Raw genomic sequence first — 19,724 nt, forward strand, 5'->3', positions numbered from 1 at the left:
GGAGAAGAAGTCAGGACAAAGAGGTGATTGTCTTGAGGGATCAGAGAAGGGAATAATTTACATTCCTGAATTTTTCTACCAAGATCCCATATGATATGGATTGGGAATTAAGTGATTCACTTTTAATGACATTTAAACTATCAACCTCCTTTATTTTTGGTGGAGCAACCCATCTTCTTTTTGTGGCATGCACCTCAACATGTGACTAGGGCAAAAGATTTTCTGTCCACCTGGGATGGACTTGGTGGCTTTGAACAGCTCACTTCCAGCCTTAAGTCCTGTACCCAATAGTTGTTGTTGGCCATGAGCTAGGCAAACACCTACCCACTGCAGTTCCACTCAGTTGTTGTGAGAGAGACAAATGGAGCATGAGGGGGGAAAAGCACAAACACTGCCCTGAATTCCAAGCCATGGCCAGCGTTAAAATGCAATCACCTGAAAAGCCTGTAGGAAGTGTCTTAGTGGGTCCTAATGACAAAATGTATTCCCCTCATTTGATCCTGCCATCTGGAATTCATGGGTTATGGCTGCCTGTTTAGAATCTCTCAGTTGTTGTTGTTGTTGTTGTTGTTGTTGTTGTTGTTGTTGTTGTTGTTGTTGTTGTTGTTGCTGTTAATCATTTCCTCATTTCTCATGGTGAAGTATCATGTTCTGACCTCTAAAGTTGGCAGATATGATGCAGAAAGGCAGATTATAGTGTGCAAGACTCTTGAAGTCTGGATTTTGTGGATTTGTAGTTAATGGCTATGTATCAGTATGGGAAAAGTGCTTGGATACATGAAATAAGTAGTAGAATTTTATGTTTTTCTCTCTCTCTCTCACTCACCAAAACTCCTCACTTTAGTGATGTTTTTCGCACACAAAGAAAGAATGAAAAATACACAACATTCTTGTGATATCACCCAGTACAGTGAAAGTCCTGATCTTAAATTTTTATTTTACACCTGAGAATAAAATAAATGGAGATTTACATTTGTAATATATACATACAAATTAGTATAAGCACATTTGTGCTTATTGGTGTATCACTCCTACAAAAAACATCCAGAAGCTGGGAACACACTAACTCTAACCCTAACCCTGATATATCAAGAATCTGGTGATCAACAGACAAATAGACAAATTTCCATATCTCTGTCTGTATTGATGTGTGATTGAATGGAAGATCACATCAGCTGGAATGCCAAGTTAACCTGTATGAAAACATAGGACAGCAGAAGCTGGAGTCCTTCCTATTCCTGCTATTACCCAGCCTAGTTGCCTTTTTAAGTTTCACTCTAGCATTTTCCTTCTAAATCTTTATTTTGTCCAGAACAGCTGATTAAGCAAAAACTGGGGATCAGCCAAGAAGATATTCTGCAACATCTCTTGATAATATGCCATATCTAGCTCCAGGGAGATAACTTGAATGAAAGAGGGGGCAGAGCATTAATTTTAATCTCTTCTGCCTTTTCATGCATTTTACAAGAGATTTCAGCATCAGTATGATTCTGTATGTGTGATATATCCCAAAGTGATTTCTCAGGCACCTTTTATTCCACATATCATCTCCCAGCAAAGACATTACTCAGCATTAATTCTTGCTCTCCAAGTTGCACAGATAGTTGTTTGTAAATGCCAGCAGTAGGGTGATTAAAAAGAATACTGTTCTCTACCTATTCAGTTATTAATGTTTCAGGGTTTTTTTTTTTTTTAATCCTACATATTCTTCCATCCTAGCAAATGGTGATGCCTGCCTGGCAAAGAAACATGAACTTCGAACAGGACAGAGAATGGACAAAATTCACAGTGTAACAGTGGAAGATCCAAATGCTCATTCATTGGCCAGCAAAAGTATGACTACTTCCTGCTGCAAGTTCAACACCAGCAGCAAGTCACCTAAGGAAACACATCTGAATAGCTGCTGTTTCTCTCTGCTCCATCACAACTGGGACAGGATCTACACATGAACATTTGGTCTCTCCTTTTAACTGTTCTCTTTCCTCATCTTTTTCCCCCTTGCTCTGACTTTTGTAATAACTTGACAAAAAGGCTGTGATCCGGAAACATCATCTCTGTCTTTCTAAAGAAACAGTTGGCCAATAGACATATCATCCTGATAAATAATTTAGGTTTTGGACTTTGCTTATTGTCAACATAGCTGCCTCTGCACTCTAAATAGCTGTGAAAATATTTGCTACCCAAGATTTTGTGTGTGTGTGTGTGTGTGTGTGTGTGTGTGTGTGTGAGTGAGTGAGTGAGAGAGAGAGAGAGAGAGAGAGAGAGAGTGAATGTGTGTGTGTGTGTTAAGTCCTGTGTTGTTCTAATGTGTAGAGGGTGAGAACAAGGCTGTTTCTACTTGGAGCAAACCCAAGGGTTTCAAATATGGACAGCAGGGTGACATCCCTGGAATATGCAAATACCCCTTTGATTGATTATCTGATCAATCAAATCAAGTTGTTCAAGGTTCCTCATGAGTTAGTCATTCCAGAGGTCTGAAAAAAGACATATGCCATACCTGAAGATTTGCCATTTCCAGTGAACACTTGAATACATAGGACCTATATCAGACATGCCCACAACAACCTGCTTATACACCACACACTCTTTTACAGTTCTTGCCTAGAATTTAGCATCCATTGTAATAAGATTTGTAGACATAAACATTCCTGCCCTATTTGACTGAGGAAAATCTCAAAGCAGAGAACTGCATCTACAAACATTCTCAGATTCAATATGCTCAATCTTACAACAAAGTAGTCATTTTTCCCCTTTGAAAAGTCTTTTTTGAGGATCAATATCTCAGCCCTGCAGTCTGGATTCTTTCTAAATGTAACAAAAAAAGCAGGTGTGGTCAACCATTCTCTTTCAAGATAAGCAAGATTGTTTTTTTCAATTTATATATTCTGGTTTAGATCTGGGGATGCCTTTTCTGAACCAGGCGGGGGAAAAGGTTTACTTTTAAAAAATCATAACTCAAAACCTTTTGCCCAAACTGCCCAAATTAGGCACAGAGCAATAGCAGACTACCTGTTACAGATGTGCCAGATTTGGTGCTGATCTGAAGGCCAGTTTAAAAGTTACAAGTTTTTGTTTGGGCTTCCTCCATTTTTAGAATTGCCTTATAAAATGTTAATTTGGTCTACCAGCACAAGAGCATTGCTGCATTCTCATGTAGAAATAATTAAGAAATGTGATTTGTACCTATTCCAAATACTTGCATTCCTAATTTAGCAGACAACGTGGGCTGCTAATGACTAATCAATTAGCCTCCAAGTACCAAAGGAACCGGTGAACCTTTGAGAAATATAATGACCTAATTGCATTTTTTTTTGCCAAATGAATAGTAGGTTACAAATGGATTGCATTAAAAAAAAAACATTCCTTCAGGAAAAGTGCTTAGGTCTTGATCTTATTGGAGGGGAGAGGAGGGCAGAGAATTAAAAAACAACTTAAAGTGGGAAGAAAAGAAGTAAATGGTAATATTGTATGTCAAACTAAAAGTAATGTTAAAGTGGATGCATCAAATTGCTTGCAAGGCTTATGCCCTATCATCTCCCTTTTGGCAGATGATTTCCCTTAACCCATGAGCTCCAAAAGTCACTATGGCAATAGACTACAGTGGTGCCCCGCAAGATGCATACTCCATTTGATGATGAAATCGCTTGACGTTGATGTTTTTGCGATCCCAAAAGCGATCGCAAAATGATGTTCTCTATGGGGGAATTTTGCTTTGCGATGATTTTTTAACAGCTGATCGGCGGTTTCAAAATGGCTATCGGGTAAACAAAATGGCTGCCCACTGTGTTTTTGCATGGATTCCTCGCTGCACAGGCAGCGAAAATGTCCATGCTATGTAGGATCTTCGCTGGACAATGAGTTTCAAGCCCCTAGGAATGTATTAATCTGGTTTTAATGCGTTTCTATGGGCTTTTTAAAATCGCTTTATGACATTTTCATTCTACAGAGATTTTGCTGGAACTAATTAACGTCGTAATGCGAGGCACCACTGTACTACTACTACGTTTCTTCTACTTATGTTTTTATCCCTCATAAATTGCTGCCCATATATGGTGTATCTTTTCAGTAGATTTTTGGGAATGCAATTTGGATTCACTCAATGGGTGAAAAGTAATGTTTAAACAAGTCGTTGTTAAAGATAGAGATGATTAATTGTTAGTTACAGTTCCGAGCTCCCAATAAGTTAGTTACCAATGTCATAATTGAAGTTTCAGCAAGATAGCAATGTGTCGCACAGCACAAGCCAGCACTTGAGCTATGTAATATTCTTCCTCTACCATTTAGTGAGACTACACTCCATAACCATAAAAGTTACCGAAAAAATCTGTTGTATGATAAAATTATTAATGTTAGCTCTTGCTTTAAATCTGGGTAAGTTGAGTTGAGATGGTACCTTTGTTGCTGGAATAAGGAATTAACATGTTATTTGCAATTAGTATTTTTTTTTTTTTTTAGTTTAAAACAGACAAAAGAGAGAACCCAGAGATTGCCTTCTCTCTTACAGACCCATTTAGTCCTTGAATTTGTACAAAGAGAATTTTATAATTGTGCTAAATGCTCCTGAGGCCTTCTTAATGGAGTAAATAGCTTTGTGGGATGGTTTTCATAAATAAAATGACACATGTGATGAGTGAAAACTATCTTGTGCCATACCTCCCACTCAGACAAGACCTAACTGCCTCTTTTTGGAACTGTTTAAAGAGATCATAGAGCCACTTAGCTCCATATTTGTGCTGTTAATATGCCTTTCTTTCTCCTAAGTATCCACACAAAATCTGTTTTTCCTGTTGGGCTACTCTACATCCAAATCAAAACAGTTTTAATGACCTAAATCCACATGACATTTAGTCTTCTAGATACACAATCACACTCCTCAGCCTGAAAAATAACTAATAAGTTTCTCACCATTTTAAAAATATATATAAGGATGCTCAGTGAGCATCATTTGCTCTGTTTGTGCCTAAAGTGTGAATAAAATTATGGTAATAAGGGGGAAAACATGTTGGAGGAATCATATCCAGCAAGAGTGCTGTATCCATTATTGACTTCTATTTTGATGGTGAGGATGGTTTATAAAGTGATATTTTGCACAAGTGACAACACTACCAGAGGACACTAAATTTAGTAAGACATTCCCCCGAAACAGCTTTTAGAAATGACGTACATCAGCTTCTTCCTTCTTGCAGTTTGTCAGATTCAGTCAGAGATATTCATTAAAATATTTTAAAAAAATTTTGTTTTCCTCCACGTGCGAAGTCCCAAATAGTGAATGTGAATACACTCCATAATGACATCAGTACAGTGGTGCCTCGCAAGACGAATTTAATTCATTCCACAGTTAATGTTGTCTTGTGAAAAATTTGTCTTGCGTAATGCGTTTTCCCATAGGAATGCATTGAAATCTAATTAATGCATTCCTAAGGGCAAAAGGGACATGGTGGCGCTGCGGGCTAAACCGCAGAAGCCTGTGCTGCAGGGTCAGAAGACCAACAGTCGTAAGATCAAATCCACACAACGGAGTGAGCTCCTGTCACTTTGTCCCAGCTCCCGCCAACCTAGTGGTTCGAAAGCATGCAAATGCGAGTAGATAAATAGGGACCACCTTGGTGGGAAGGTAACAGCGTTCTGTGTCTAAGTTGCACTGCCCATGTGACCACGGAAGATTGTCTTCGGACAAACGCTGGCTCTATGGCTTGGAAACAGGGATGAGCACCACCCCCTAGAGTCAAACACGACTGGACAAAAAATTGTCAAGGGGAACCTTTACCTTTACCTTATGGGCAAAAAAAGTCAGAACATAGTCAAATTTGGTTTATAAAGGGTTTATTAAATGCTCTTTAAAGCCATACATATTGTGCAGATGATTTAAAAAATTTCAATCAAAAAACTTTAACTTTTTAAACATCATAGAAAAACATTTAAAAATCAGCAAACATGAGGCAGGAACAAAAAACGGAAAACATTCTTCTTGCGAAGCGTGGCCATAGGAACATTTGTCTTGCAGATCATCAGCCCCATTTCCAAAACCATTTGTCTTGCTAGGTTTTTGTCCTGCGAGGCATTTGTCTTGCGAGGCACCACTGTATATGAATACGGTGCACTCATAAACAATATATATGGTATATTCTAAAGGAAATAACTCCTTATGATAGTTTTTCTCCAGGTGTAACTGAACTGTTAATATGAAGCACTGAAAAAATTATCTTGCCCAACTTGTGCCAATATGAATGGAAGTGATAGGAAAGGAAAAGAACAGAAAAACAGGGAGATTTCCTGCTCTTTTCTGTTCCTCCTTTGTGTCTGGAATTCTTCTAAGACCATTTTGTAGGCATGGGAGATGCTGGGTAATAGAATTCCTCAGTATCCTCATAACATGGTTCAGTTTCAAGGTTTTGACACTCATGTATAAAGCCCTCGATAATTTGTAACCACATTATTTGTTCGAACATCTTTCCCCAATGTCATCTGACTGAGCCACCAGATCTTTCCAGGCTAGACTCTTCCATGTAGCCACTCCACAAGAGGCCTGAAAGTCTTCTACAAGAGGCAGGGCCTTCTTCGCAGTGGCACCAGCCTTATGGAATCAGCTTCCGGAGGAGTTACACAGGCTAAGGGAATGTTAATATTAAGGCAGGCTAAGGGAATTGAGAAATCACAGCCACCATCTTTGCAAAGGGCAGCCAGTGTCCCTTAGGACAGGCTGTGGCTGTGGAGGCCACTGCAGCAGACGGTGATGGATGGCAGTGGCAGCAGGTGGCAATGGGTGATAGCAGCACTAGGTGGTGGTGGATGGTGGCAGTGGCTAAAGTAGGGAAGGGAAGGGGGTGGAGGATAGGCTGTGGGGGTGGCTGGCTGTGTGGCTGTCTGGCTGTCTATCAGCCTGCCAGTCAGCTGATTGGTGGGCCCATAGGCAGAATGGGAAGGCCATAGGAAGAGAGGGAAGGCTAGCTTTCCCTCTCTTCATATGGGGGATGAATAAAAATGGACAAATATTCATCCCTTTGTATTTGTCGAGGTCTCTAGAACTCACAAATACGAAGGGATGACTATTTAAAGAATCAGCGATTTGTTTAACGAATATCGTGATTTGTTTTTTATTCATTCCCATGTCTAGTGATAAATATATGACCAAATATATGTTGTACCTTTTTGTATGGCCAAAAGTGTTTCCTTCTTCTTTTTGTTTGTTTTTTTGTATCTTCATGAAGAATGGAATGAAATATTAAAGGGATGGCAAGGCACGAAGAGATTTTTCCACCAAAGAATGAAATGTGTGAGAAACTGAATTAATAATTTATTTGACACTCACCTCAGGTCAGTTGTAAAACAAACAATCCAGTCAATGCTATGTAAAATAAACATTTCATCTTTGGACTTGAATTATTCCCCTTTTCTTTTTTGGTTCCAGGTGTTTTTTTTTTGTAATGTTGCTTCCCTGCCAAAGTCCTGCGTTGTATATATCTCTTCTTCAAACTGACCTTTGCCTTTTTGTTCTGTACAATTTAAAAAATACTCAGTCTGGTGTTTTTATCTTGGTGTTCCTGATGAATAGCAGGAAGAGCCAAATAATCAACTAGCACACCTCTGTTCTGAGAGCTATATGAAATCTCTGTGTTCCATTGTATTTCACTGTACAAATAAATACAACGAAATAGACCATCACAGAAGAGAGATCTCAATCTAGGGCTCAGACAGACCTATATGTGTTCCTCATCATCATCCATTTTTTTTTACTTTATTTGATGAGAATTACAAACACTTCTTTAAGAGATGAGTAAGAATTTCTTCGTCGTCATCGTCGTCTTCTTTTTTTGAGAAGAAGATCTAAAAATTCCCATATTTCTTCATGAAGATAACCTGAGATTTGTAAAAGTCTAATAAAGGAGAACACAGAATTGAGAGATTCATCTTCAGTCCCCAGATCTTCCTGGACTACAACTCCCAGATATTCTGGCCAGCACTGGAAGGCTTTAGTCCAAGAACATATGGAGACCCAAGGCTTGGAATCACTAGGCTAGGATGAGTGTTTTCAGCTGGTATGTAAAAGTCTGGATTTTAATCCTTGTGCATTGAATATTTTGGTTTTGAGTTAGAATTGTAAAGTCTTTTATTCTGACAGACTTCCCATATTTAAGATTTATGTGGCAGGCAGGTTCAGTATTGTTCTCTCCGGGCCTGAAACAGCTATTGAATTTTGCTAAAGAGTTAACAGAGTCCAACTCAAACATGTCTCAACAATAGGTAGTTAGGAGAAGACAGACATCTCTTCTGCCACTGGAAATTCTCTTATGCTGACAGAAATTCCTTTACAATGGCATAACTGGGACTGGAGAGAATGTTAAAAATGAGGCTGGATAAAATTTGGAATAGAATGGAAATGACTGAAAATGGCACTTGCTAATAAAATGTTATGCCAAAAGTAGCAGGATGTGATGGTCAAACATCAGAACAATATTTTAGAAATCAAAGTAATCAAATATTAGACTTCCATTAGCTCTTTAATGATCTGGAACAGAACAGAATGGCAATGTTTGGGCAGTAGAAACCAGCCAAATTCCTGACATGGATGTGACTAGAGGGGACTGATACAGCAAGCCACAAAACATCTCCAAGCACATCATTTCAGTACCCATTCGGGACAGAAAACATTGCACAAAACAGCCTGGAATTTATGACATATACGTACTTCATGTGTACCTTCTCAAATCTTTCCTTAGAAAGTCCTTTTCTCTAGCTACTTTGAGATATTCCAAGCAGCAATCATGTTATATGTTGGCTTTTCTTATACACAAAAACCAAGGGGACAAAAGAGAGAGAGAGAGAGAGAGAGAGAGAGAGAGAGAGAGAGAGAGAGAGAGAGAGGTTCCATTAAGTGCCTATAAGAGAAACCCTATACAAAGTTACACCGGATGTATTTAGCAGAATATGCACCAAGGTAAAAGGAAACAGGATCGATACTTTAACAGCTTCAGAAGAAAATGCAAATCATCATCATCCCATCTCTCTCATGACCACACCAGCAACATCAAAGACTATAATTTGCATATTAAAATGCACTTTATAATAAGTCATACCTCAATATCTCTCAATTAGATTACTGCAAGAAGCTGTAGTAGGGGCTAACCTTGAAAAATATTTAGACACTACAAATTAGAGCTACAAATTTATGCACTTTCCTCAGTGCATTGAACCAGTCTTAACACAGTCTTCATCTGGTCCCCAGTCTGCTTCTAGGCATAATTCAAGGTTCTGGTTTTCTTCTACAAAACCTTACATACTTTGGAGCCACAGGACTGCTTTCTTTTCTCTGAAAGACTGATATTCTGTCAAGCTTCTGAGATTTCTTGTTTTATGATTCTTTAATTTTTGTCAGTTTTCATCAAAACAAGGAATTATCTTGTGGCACTTTACATATTAACATGTGTTATTTGGCAAAATTGAACATGGACGGCAGCTCACTTCCTCAGATATAACGCTACTCAGATACTGTATGCAGTTTTATTCCTGTGTCATTTGTTTCAAATGAAACAGTAACATGTTTACTGCCCATCACCCAATATGCCTGCTAGGCATAGTGTGTGATTTCATACAGTCGATAAATAATTAAACATTAAGATGTAACAGAGACATACACAATTAAACAGATACAAAGCCTCTAAAAACAGCCTTATATGCATATATATGTCATACCGTATCTTCCTTCCTTCTATATTTGCTCCAAGGAGGAGGAGGAGCTAATGATGTTGAAACAGAAAGATATTTTAATTCTAGTCAGCTACAATTCGACAATTAGCTTTGAAGGTGGGCTTTTTCAATCTCTATTTTAACACATATTTGTGTTTGTTTATCTGTCATGCCAATAACTGAGTTGTGGTTTTCTATGAATGAAAACTCCCATCACTCCATATTTGAGACATCTTACTAATTATGTTACATTAAGTGGTGTGTTGCCAGATTCACACTCACTAATTGTCTTAAGTGCTTGGCAAAGAAATGCCCCCAAATTAGCTTTCCTCCCTTAAGAGCATTTCTTGTCAATTGGAAGGAGCCAGCTGAAAGCTTTTAATGAAACTTGGGAATTTGCTGCCATTTGAGGCTAAGAGCTGCTAGCTATGGAAATGAAAGTCATGTCTCTTTATGAAAAGTGCAGAAAGAGGCTTATGATAATGAAAGCATTTCAACTAGCTTTGTGAGCAAGAAAAAGCTAAAGATTTGTCCTAGAGGTACATAGGAGCATTTTACAGTGGTGCCTCGCAAGACGAGCGCTCCGTTTTATGATGAAATCGCATAACGATGCATTTTTTGCAATCGCAAAACGATTGCAAAATGATGTTTCCTATGGGGGAATTTCACTTTGCGATGATCGGTTCCCTGCTTCAGGAACCGATTCTCGCAAAACAATGATTTTCCTACACCTGATCAGCGGTTTCAAAATGGCCACCGGGTAAAAAAAATGGCCGCCCGCTGTTTTCTGGGACGGATTCCTCACTGCATGGGCAGTGAAAATGGCTGTGCTATGGAGGAACTTTGCTGGACGGTGAGTTTCAAGCCCATAGGAACACATTAATTGGGTTTTAATGCATTTCTATGGGCTTTTTAAAATCACTCTACGATGTTTTTGTTCTACAGCAATTTCGCTGGAACGAATTAACATCATAATATGAGGCATCACTGTACTTGCTTTCTTCAACAGTCTTTCAGCAGACAAAAATGCTTTGTTTTTGTCAGTTTCTATGCACCTGTTGCTTTGAGGGGTGGAATGCATCCTATACAGAGCAGGTTGCCTGCCCAATTCCTGAGCTACAAAGCAGCAACAACAATTAGAGATTGACATAAACTGCTTTGGCAATTCACCCCAGTTTAGTGTGGTGCCCACACAGGCATTCCACAGGAGCTGCACACTTCCCTTCCCTGTCTCCTCCGTGCATTTCTATGTGCAATCATCCACTTAGATGAAAAGACAGTGCAGGGAAGCCCATGGTGCTGCCAGTGAGTAGACAATCACACAGAAAGCAGAGGAGCGAAGCATGCTGCAGGTGGTGAATGGGTGAGTGTGCATAGGAAGCAGGGGAGGGAAGCACACACCATCTGTAGAACACCTGTGTGGGCACCACGCCAAACCGTGCTGAACCAGCAAAGCACAGTTTGTCCCCATCTCTAATCATCATCATTACTATCTTAGAACTGCTGGGCTGGAAGCTTCCCTCTTTTCAGTCTTAGCTTACTTTTTTTTTTTTTTTTGGCCCTCATCAAGCCCATTACTCAGTGATTTCACATAGATATTAAAGAGCTTAAGGGATAGAATAGAAGCCCTTAAGAAGCTGTACCCAACACCTGAACAGCCATGGGCTGAAAATAAATTCTCCAGTGCCACACTTCGTAACCAAGAAGGTAACACCATGTCCCGCTTACATCCCACAAACCTGCTCCAAGAATATATCAGGGTCAATGCTATCAAATAGTGCAGATATTCCACATAATAGCATTCCCTCATTTCTCTCCTCAAAACAAATCATCCACCAGGGCAACTTAGGCTGTTTTTGGTCCCTAAACCTAGGCTGAAATAAATCTGGATAATCAGTTCCCTCCAAGAATGTCTGCAGTTACGCAGCCACCACACTCTCAAGCTGCCCCCAAAAAAGGGATGTTTGCAAATCTCTATCAAGGTGACATGCACTAATCTCTGATGTAATGAGATATTTACTGCTTTATGGCTGCACCTTGCCAATTCATTTGTGCTGGCTGTTATTAGCCAAGATAGACAAAAGTTGAGCTGAAGATTTAAGACTACATTAAACATCACAGGAGTACTCAAGCCAGGAACAGGCCTTAAGAAATAATCTTACCTGGATTCTTTAAATTAAATTTATCAGCTGAAAGCACAAATTGTGTATATATTGTATATGTATTGTATATGTACTCCATCTTTTTCAGTAAAAGTACGATTCAAGGGCCAAAATCCAAATAACTGGTTGAAAAATTGTGTCCTCTGGTCACCTAACCTTCTTGTGGTGGCTGTTCAACAAGTGTTGTGCTAATTTGCAACCAGTGTATGATCAGTTGTGTAAAAGAAAGCCTGATGAGAGGGACGCACATATGATTGCAATCACATGAGTGGAAACGTTTTTGCCTAAGAGGCTTGAAGGGAAGAAGTGAAGAGAGGGAGTAACCTCTCAATCAGAATTGGTTGGGTGGATATGGTGGGGGACAGAAGCTTTGACACTATGCAAGAGAAGAGGGCAAAAGGATATTGGCTGTCCCAAAGCTGTCCCCAAATTTAAATAGTTTGGATAGCCCTGACATCAGGTCCCCTGAACTGAAAAAAAAACTATATTGCACATGATGTACAGCAGTCATATAAATGTCTTCCTTTCCACTCCTTAATCAATTCTGCCAAAAACAACAACAACAACAACAACAACATCATCATCATCATCATCATCATCAACAACAACAACAACAACAACAACAACAACAACAACAACAACAACCCTACGGTTTATGAATGTGGGACACTATGCTTCTGTACCTGCAATTGAAAAAGCCAGGAACTGGCCTGATATTGCTGCACAATATTGTGCTTGCATTGCAAGCAGGAAAAAGGATGCCAAGCTTTACATACTGAAGGGCAGCCTGAATGTTGATAATGCCAACAGCAGCAGTCAAGATAGTCTACAGCAGTGGTTCTTAACCTTTTCTTTATCACAGACCCCCTTAAAATACCCTTTGTTGCCATGAGCCACCAAGACTTAAAACCCTAAAGTGCATCAAATATTTAGTTAAAATTTCTCATAAACAGCCTCATTGACAGATATTCCTTTCTATAATAGTGACACTTTTTAAAATGACTGGAAGAACCTTCATTTTGCTTTGAACAGGATGCACCCTCATCCACAGCATCAGTTCTTTTACTTTTCAAATTCAGCCAACGATATATTCTGAGGCTAAGCCAAAATATATTGTTACAAAATTCACTGTGATAATATCAAAAGGTCACTTTACCTGACAATAATCAAATGGTTTTATTAGCAGAAATTGAAGAAGAAACACAATCCTGAAGTCTATCTGAACACTCACTCACACTGACACTAAACTATAATAAAGTTTTATCTATCTATCTATCTATCTATCTATCTATCTATCTATCTATCTATCTATCTATCTATCTATCTATCTATCTATCTATCTATCTATCTATCTATCTATCTATCTATCTATCATATATCTATCTATCTATCACTGACCGACTCTCTCTTCTTGCAGCTTCTGACTGTCTGTGCAGTAGCAAGAAATGTCACATGTAGTCTCTCACTCACTGAGAGTCATTCATTTGCATGTTCTCACCATGTACAGAAATGTCAAACATTTGCTATCAAACAAATTTTGTTTATTTTTAATGGAGGCAGTTAGAAAAGCCATGTTTTACACAAACAAGCAAGGAAAATTAAATTTTGTTCTACATACCCTTTTCTTTCTTGCTTTCTTTCACTTATTTGTTTTTTTCTTCCTATTTTAGCAGCAGAAGATCACAACAATTCTTCAAGCCTTCATGGACTCTGTGTGAGAACATTGTGGCCCCATGGGGTCTACAGGATATGGACTTCTGCTCACTGCCATTGACAAACAAACACAGGGGGAAATCCCATACTCCTTTTTTCATTAGTTAATTGTTTATCACCCAAGTACAAAGCAATTGTCAGGGCTGTTTTTCAACAAATGTGAATGGTTTCAAAGTTATGATTTTTGTTTCTGGCATCCCTGTTTTTTAACTTGGCTTCTGGACTGCTGAATTCTTCTGTTGCAGAATATATTGATGCTTTCCCATGCACCAACAATTATGTGGCATGGCAGAGTCTTCCATCTCAGTTAATTGGAATGTACACACTCCTTCTCAAATATGGTTAACACCATTAGGAAACCATGACAGTGGGAGCTATTGCTCCTAAATTCTCAAGAAGTTAAATTCCAATCAGGCAGGGGAAGGAAAATATAAGCTTATCCTCACAAATGCTGCATTTCTGTTAAGAACTATCCAACTCCTGTACATCTATGTAATTAATAAAAGTTAAAAGAACTTCCAGCTATGTATTAATCTCACTTCTATAGTATCAGCTATCCACTACTACCAGTTCTTCATGTTGGGGCAGATAAATGCATATATTTACAGATTCACATGGCTGATGAAAGCAAGAATTAAAGTATAATGTAACATATCTCTGTATAATATATCTCTGTTTCTGAACAAGAGAAATGAGACTTTGCATGAGCACCATGTTCAATACATACATCCTGGAATGCATGTTTGCAACTCATCCATCAAAACTTACAGGACTGTATTGAATGTAACTGTCAGTACCTTGAGACTATCTTTGAGCATATTCAAATGAATGTCTTATCATCTGATAATCTATATCTGTATAATCTAAAAGTCTCTTCTTAGATGGATTTCCTTTGGCAAATTAGTTGAGGATCGTGTTTTCAAATGTTGCCTTTTGATCTCATTAGCTTATATAAGGGCAGCATGGATGGAATGGGGTAAAAATACCCACACACATTATTCTATTTATAATATGTCTAAGACTAAATGAATTTCTGACCCAGTTTGCTTAAGATTATCTAGATATTGCATACTAAAGAAATTTGCACTTTGTTCTTCAACCTACAGATACTTCAAAGTTTCATGCTGACTTCAAGTGAAACTAGACCAATTAATTTGCAAGCTGTGATTACAACAGATTCTATCACACCACAGATATTCTCCAGACCATTATATATGGTTGCTTTAATCTTTCAGAACAAACATAAAGTTTTTTTTATAACAATTCAGGTGAACTCTTGATATCATAACATATGTCATCTCATTGGGCAATAGGTACATTAGAGAAACAAACAGGAGAGACACTCTCTTACTATTTTATCTTAAGTGGAAATGACACCTTTGTCTGGGCAGCTCAGATCTAGGCTAGCCACTCTCAACAGAGGCCATATGGCCTCCTGGGTGACCCCGGGACATTTGAAAGCCACAGACTGGAAACAATTCTTCATATACCACCTTTTAATGTTGATTATGAAATTTACGCAATTCTGATTCGGCCTTTATTTTTTCCTATTGTATTCATGGTTGTGGCTGAAAAAAGATTAAATGGCTACTCTAAAGGTAAAGGTAAAGGTTCCCCTTGACAATTTTTGTCCAGTCGTGTTTGACTCTAGGGGGCGGTGCTCATCCCCATTTCCAAGCCATAGAGCCAGTGTTTGTCCAAAGACAATCTTCCGTGGTCACATGGCCAGTGCGACTTAGACATGGAACGCTGTTACCTTCCCACTGAGGTGGTCCCTATTTATCTACTTGCATTTGCATGCTTTCGAACCACTAGGTTGGCGGGAGCTGGGACATTCGACAGGCGCTCACTCCGTCATGTGGATTCGAACTTACAGCTGAAGATCTACAGATCTTACAGCACAGAGGCTTTTGCGGTTTAGCCCACAGCGCCACCACATCCCCTAAAATGGCTACTCTAGGCCATGGTAAATTATGGTCTTTCTGCAGAGGAAGTTTTCAGCCTAGGAATGTAAACATCTGTTTCTCTTTCTTCATTGTTCACATTTTTAAAACTTCTATTTCTTTCCACTGGAAATATAAACAAATGTAAATTGGGCAAATACTTGAAATATAAACTTAAAATCATCTTCTATATGCACTAGCCAAATTAAATTGCTTCAATTATTCCCTAGATCAAAAGTCTGGTCTGAGTCTGGTCCTTAGCGGGTCTGAAAATTATGCAAATTCAATCCCAGACAAACAACAGCACATGACATATTACACCGTGCCATGGTTTATTTTACTAAATAAAGCTGAAATGAAAAAGCCATGTGTGAAAAACTAAATAGACAATTACTGCTTCCATAGGGATTAAGGGGCTAAGTAGCAGCCAGGTGCTGCTAACCAAACGCCCTTGAGTAACTGATCATCAGCAAGCCTGACCACCTCAATAAAAGCCAAAGATAGTTGGCTTTTATCAAGTTAGTTAGTCTGGAGCATTCAGATGTGTGCTAACACAGTGCCAAGGGGGAAACACATCATCAATAATCATAGAGAAGCAATTGTTGCTGCCCATCAATCTGGGAAGGGTTATAAAGCCATTTCCAAACAATTTGAAGTCCATCATTCTACAGTGAGGAAGATTATTCACAAGCTGAAAACATTCAAGACAGTTACCAATCTTCACAAGACTGGATGTCCAAGAAAATTCATCCCAACCTCAGACCGTGCATTGCTCAGAAAAATAGCAAAAAATCCAAGAGTTACATCTCAAACTCTACAGGCTTCAGTTATGTTAAAGTTCATGACAGTACAGTTAGAAAAAAGATACAACAAATATGGTTTGTTTGGAAGGGTTGCCAGAAGAAAGCCTCTTCTCTCTAAAAATAACACAGCAGCATGGCTTAGGTTTGTCAAGTTGCATCTGGACAAATCACAAGACTTCTGGAACAATGTCCTTTGGACAGATGAGACCAAAGTTGGCCATAAGGTTTGGCCATAATGCTCAACACCATGTTTGGAGAAAACCAAACACAGCATATCAGCACAACTAACTCATACCAGCTGTCAAGCATGGTGGTGGAGGGGTGATGATTTTGGCTTCTTTTTCAGCCACAGGATCTGGGCACCTTGCAGTCATCGAACATGAACTCCTCAGTATACCAATGTATTCTAGAGTCAAATGTGAGGCCATCTGCCCAAAAGCTAACACTTGGCTGAAATTGGATCATGCAACAGGACGATGATCCCAAGCACACCAGCAAATCTACAGCAGAATGGCTAAAAAAAGAAAAGAATCAGTATGTTGTAATGGGCCACTCAAAGTCCAGACCTCAACCCATTTGCAAGGTTGTGATGGGACCAGAAGAGAGCTGTGCATAAACAAATGCCTGAAAACCTCAATGAACTGAAGCAAGATTGTAAAGAAGGGTGGGCCAAAATTCCTCCACAATGATATGAGACACTGATAAAGTCATACTGAAAACAATTACTTCAAGTTATTGCTGTTAAAGGTGGTTGTACTGAAAAGAAAAATGACCACAAGATTTCAGAGATATCCCATAAGAATTTTCATTACATTTCTTGGAAAAAATAACTCACATCATGACCCTACAAGTAGAAGGTTCCTTCTGCAGCTGTGGCTGCAGGAGTGGGAGTGCTTTGCCTAGCTGCCTGGATGGGGTTCACATAGACAAAGCTACGGTAGCTGGCAGGGGTAAGCCGAAGCTTACCTTTAAAAGAGGAGCTTGCCCTTGCTTTGTCCTCTTCTTACTGGAGCACCGGCCCTGTGATAAGAATGAGCACTGCTGGTCACTTAAGGGCTGGATGGGCATTTTTGACTTGTACCTGTAATTGGCTCTGAGATGCATGTGTGTTTTTGCCCATCCTGTTCTAATTTTCATTTATTTACAATTTGTCAGTGGGAAGGTGCATGGTTCAATTTCAACTCTGGGTCACACGGGTGGGTAGCGTGGAAGGTGTGAGTTTTTTATGTGAGTAACAAGTGGCACCTGACAGGGGTATAGCCTTAACACCTCCCAGAGTTGAAGACCACGAGGTTTCTATGCTGGGAAGGGGGCAAGTGGGGGCCTCCCCGGCCCTCCCTGAGTTTATGGGGACTCACCATGAGAAGGTCTGGGTCTGGGGCAAGGCTGGCCCCAGCTACAGATTATGCTTCTGCACTACTATAGTCCCCCTTTAAAGGGGAAGATTGTTTCCATTGAATGCAATAAAGGGTGGCTCTGATTCATACCCACTTCTTCTGTGTCCCCTCATTATTCTGGGCTGGCTGAGGAAAAGGGGATTTCCCCTGTTGGTTTCTCACCAGGAGTAAGGAGGTTGTGAGAGTTGCATCACTATCCTGACGGTGTTTTGAGGATAGTGCTGCCTTTGCTCCTTGGGGGAACAGCAGGATAACTGTCATTGCATAATGTATGCTGCTTATATTGGTCTCATAGTGGTGCTTATATCAGTCTCATGGTGGTTAAACTCATGGTGGTTAAACCACTCTCTGATTGCTTTACAATTTAGTGATGCAGGCTGCACATTGTTCCTCCCACCCCCCACCGTGACTTGGAAGGATGGAAGGCTGAGGCAACCTCAAGCCAAGTACCTGAGCCCATCAGGACTGAACTCAGGTCACAAGCAGATTCTTAATTGCAATACTGCACTTCAGTCACTATGCAACAAGGCTCTAGTTGCTAGGTTCTACATTGTTTCCTCTTTCCTAATTTAGTTTTAGGTGTGTTTTTCTCACTGTTCATACTTCAGTCAAGTATTTCTAGAAGCAACACTTTAAAGGACAGATAATGAGGAGGCGAAACAGAAAACAAGATTGGGAAGAGGGACTGCAATCAAGCTTGCCTAATCAGACAGAAAATGCTGAAAACATATTATCTCTAATTAGTGTGACTTGAACTCCCTTTCAAAATAGTTAGAAAACTTAGCAGACTTTGAATTTGACTTTTACATTAATGATATCTGCAGGAAGTTGAGATGGCACATGAGGTGCCAATACCAAGAAGAAATTCAAGTATTTCAACAAACATTTTTAATGGTGTTTAACATGCTTCCTCTACTCCCTCCAGATAATACAAACAATCAAAACATATCAGAAGTCATAGACTCAAGCAGAAAAATCCATATGCATTGCAGGTTTGGCAGAGATGGTATTCCCACAGTGCTACATTTCAGAATATTTCTTAGCATATTTGTTACTTTTGTCATTGCAGAGTACATAGTTCAGAGCACAATAGACACCCCCATGTGCCTAGAGACAACTTCTTCCTTTTTATGCTGGGCACGAAGATGGTAAGTGAACTGACCTTATGCTGTAAGTGGTGGACTGTGTTATTATTGCTGAGATAGTTGCTTCATAATAAAGTAAGATTGTAAATGGTATGGATTATTATTTCTGCTCAAAATGGTTATCGTTAGCCATTAGTGGAGTCTATTTGGCATGCAAATATTTATTATTATGCATGTATTAATGATACAAGAGGTTTTATGTCTGGGGAATTTATATAAATATTTTCACATATGGAATGTATGCATAAAAATGTGTGTCTGATACTTTATTTCCCATCTTTATATGTTGTTGTAATTGATAATTCCTTTCTGATTAGCAGAGTTATCAGGTAAAAATAAGAAGTGCACAGAGAAAGCATAATAGAATAGCTCAAATCTCAGAGCTACCCCTCTTCACAGTAACTAGTAACTAGTAGTTTAACATGTTAAAAATCACTCTGGAAACATTTTAAGTAGAAAAATAAAATGTATCTTTACTTACAGTTGCAATCAATAGTTACAGCACCATAGATCACAGAATCATAAAATCATAGAATTGTCATAGGGTTGGAAGGGACCTTGGAGGTCTTCTAGTCCAACGCTCTGCCCAAGGCAGGAGACCTAATACCATCCCGGACCTCATACCATCCGACAGATGGCTGTCCAATCTTTTCTTGAAAACCTCCAGCGATGGGGCACCCACAACGTTGGGAGGCAAGCTGTTCCACTGCTAAATGGTTCTCATCGTAAGGAAATTCCTCCTGATGTCCAGGTTGGATCTCCCTCTGACACATTTCCACACAGTACTTCTTGTCCTACCCTCAGGTGCAATGGAGAATAAATCGATGCCCTCTTCCCTGTGGTAGCCCTTCAGATACTGGAAGACTGTTCCCATGAC

Source organism: Pogona vitticeps, chromosome 3 (genome assembly GCF_051106095.1).
Source record: "Pogona vitticeps strain Pit_001003342236 chromosome 3, PviZW2.1, whole genome shotgun sequence".
In the NCBI taxonomy this organism is placed as follows: domain Eukaryota; kingdom Metazoa; phylum Chordata; class Lepidosauria; order Squamata; family Agamidae; genus Pogona; species Pogona vitticeps.